This window comes from Capsicum annuum, chromosome 4 (assembly GCF_002878395.1).
Source record: "Capsicum annuum cultivar UCD-10X-F1 chromosome 4, UCD10Xv1.1, whole genome shotgun sequence".
Classification (NCBI taxonomy): Eukaryota; Viridiplantae; Streptophyta; class Magnoliopsida; order Solanales; family Solanaceae; genus Capsicum; species Capsicum annuum.
The window spans coordinates 160,876,862-160,880,458 of NC_061114.1; positions in this window are offsets into that span (position 1 = coordinate 160,876,862).

The window sequence follows — 3,597 nt, forward strand, 5'->3', positions numbered from 1 at the left end:
GGATAATATGATGGGCATTGTATTGAATATTTTTGTTTGTTCAAATGCACTGGACAATATGTAATGTGTATTCTGTTTTGAAAACTACTGAACTGTAGTTAAAATTGACTTTTTTTGTTGTCCATTATCGATTCCTGTTCATATATTATATACTACGTACTAAATAAATTCTAGACTTACATAATCGACAAGACTCATAATATATAATATATCAGTGTTTGGTCTACTAAGTAAATGTTCAGTACGTAGTGTATAATAACCCTACCTGGTTGTCTATTTAACAAACCCTTTTCTTCATACAATATTGAATTAGAAATAATTACGACATATTGGAATGGGTGGCAATTCAAAAACTATCTTTTCAAGTTCTGAAATCGACTATACACATTACACATCGACTAGACTCAAAATATATAATACATCGATGCATTGTCTAGGGGGTATATTGTAAAATACATAGTCTATCATCGATCAGCCGTGTAGTCTATTACAGAAAACCTATTCCTCATACACTGAACCTTTTAATATAATTATTACACTTTGCGAAACGACAGGATTTTAAATGCCTCGATTGCTACAACCACCGCGACTTTTTGTTTCTTATTCCCGCACGCCTTCTCCTCTTCAATCAACATGTGTAAAGCTTTTATTGGTCAATTTTCTCATGGTCTGATCTATTTAAAGAGACCATTGTCGATTTTGAACACAATTTCACAAGAAAAAAGACTTAAGGGAGAAGAAGATGGCTAGGAGGACGCACCCACTATGGCCATTGCACAGAATGTCAACAATAAATAACATAGAGTTACTAAGGCTTCGGAGTGACCTAGATTTCCTTTTCAAGGGTTTTGCCACCAATCAACGACGGCTAGATAGAAAGCTTCACCGAATGAATCATTTTCTTCAGGCCATAGCCTAGAGGCTCAACCTTGGACCCTCTTGAACTCATCACCCCCCTTCGTCCCCCTAGTGTAGTGTTGTTGTTTTATTTGTTTGGTTTGTAGTTCATTGCTTAATGAAGCTTTCATGGTAGGATTACGTAAATGAAAGATTTCATTGTTAGTGTTTCTTTAGTAGTCCCTGTTTTAAGATTTGCAAACTTTATTTACACACTGAGTATAGTAGGAATAAATAATCGACTATGGTAAATACACATTCTATAATCGACTGTGTCATGGGTGAATTATAGAATGAAATCAATGTCATGATCCTGTATATTGAGAGATTATCGACTTATAAATGAGTCTATTATTGACCACTCATATAGTCTATAATCAACTTACAGAATATATTGATGGCTTAAAATAATGGAAAAGAAAGAAGAAATTAAATAAAATAAAATAAAATAAAAGTATGTCAATTAACACCATTAAAACATTGTAAAGAAATTTTGATGCATCAATTGTGACTTCCAATCACTTTTGGACGTGATCAAGTGTTATCTTAGATACGGCGTAGTCGTAGATCATTGAGATTGCATAAAAAGAGAAGAAATAAAATAAATATTAATCATCCAAGTACTAATGAATGACCACTTATCATGACAAGAGATTAGACTTGTGTGATGACCATAAAGATGAGTGGTGTTTGTTACTTGTGAGTGTTCAATGGATAAGTAGTGTATGAGAACAAGGAGTCCTTCTCAACAGAGACGCTTGCTCTAGGTAATTAGTTGTTACTACCATTGCCCTCCCCTATACCCATTTGATCGAGTGTCCAATTGATTTGCTATCTTATATTATGATATTTAGTCATTTTACATTGCGTGAGTGATGTTAATTTATTTTATTTCTCCCTTTTTTTAATCTCACCTCTTTTGAAAATAGACTTGTTATGATATCTTGAGTATATTATAGATAAATAGCTTTATCTATACCAGACTTTATTATTAGTCATGTATCAACCAAAGAAGTCTATTTTCAAAGGATGTGAGATTAAAAAAAAGGAGAAATAGAATAAATTAACATCACTCACGCAATGTAAAATGACTAAATATCATAATATAAGATTACAAATCAATTGGACACTCGATCAAATAGGTATAGGGGAGGGCAATGGTAGTAACAACCAATTACCTAGAACAAGTGTCTCTGTTCAGAAGGACTCCTTGTTCTCATACACTACTTGTCCATTGAACACTCACAAGTAACAAACATCACTCATCCTTATGGTCATCACACAAGTCTAATCTCTTGTCATGATAAGTGGTCGTTCATTATTTTATTTTTTATTTTATTTCTTCTCCTCTTTATGCCATCTCAATGATCTACGATTACATCGTGTCTAAGATAACACTTGATCACGTCCAAAAGTGATTGGGAGTTACAATTGATGCATCAAAATTTCTTTACAATATTTTAATGGTGTTAATTGACATACTCTAATTTTATTTTATTTAATCTCTCTTTTTTTTTCCATTATTTTAAACCGTCCATATATTCAACAAGTTGATCATAGACAGTATAAAAGGTTTATAATCACCGTAGTCTTAATCGATAATATTCTAATACACAGGATAATCAACACTGACATCACTATATAAGTCGTAAGTCACCCAGTCGATAATAGAAGACATATACTTTTGTTAGAGAACCTTTGAAGTAAAATATAATCCATTTAAATTTTCTCCAACAGTACAATCAGATTTTGATAGCCTTATTATATTAATTAAAGGGACCCTTTTGAACTCCTCCATGTTCATTTATTCATGACTTTCAAGTTTTGCATCAACAATAACAATGTCGCAGTCATCTCAAACTTCTAAAAGTTCTTATATTTGTCGTTATCGTAATCCTGCGGTGTTGAAAACATCACGCACCGATAGAAATCCAGGGCAAAAATTCTACAGTTGTGCAGTTGGAAAGGTTTGTTTTTGTTTAAATAAAAATTTATTTGTGTTCATATCATAATTCAATTTACTAATTTATCCTCGTTATTTTAGGTAATGGTGGATGCTCTTATTTCAAGTGGATTTCCTCCGATTCCGAGGTGTCAAAATTTTAAGGCATTGCAAAGTTAATATTTGAAAGGCTTACAGATTTCAAAGAAAATAGGGATCTTCTAATGACATTATAGAGAGAATCGGAATACAAGATTGATCACTTAAAGGGATTGTTGAAAGATGTCGAAATTGAGAGGGATCAACTTAAGCATAAGTTGGTTATGGCTGAAGAAAAATAAAAGGGCATAAAATTTATGGTCTATGGTTTACTATTAGTTTTAGCTTTTTGAAACGGTGTAATGGGGGTGTAGTGGGATTGAATGTATTCTGAATGTTTTATTAATCGACTACTTGTTACTTATATTATAAATGATTTACCTTTTTCGTTCATCGACTACACATCTCTCTACTGTATATGTTTTACCTTTTAATCAGAGTCTATAATCAACGATGACAATTCATATAAAAACAATTATACGTTGATTATATAAAATGAAAAATGTTTATCATAAACTATAAAGGCAGTTTAGAAAACAAAGTTGTTCAGTTCTACGCATCCCGCGCTGAAAGTTAGAAGTTAACATTATCATGTCAAATAAAAATAATCATCAGCCACAAATAAAAAGTTAATAATTGTCTAAAGATTCAACATTTTC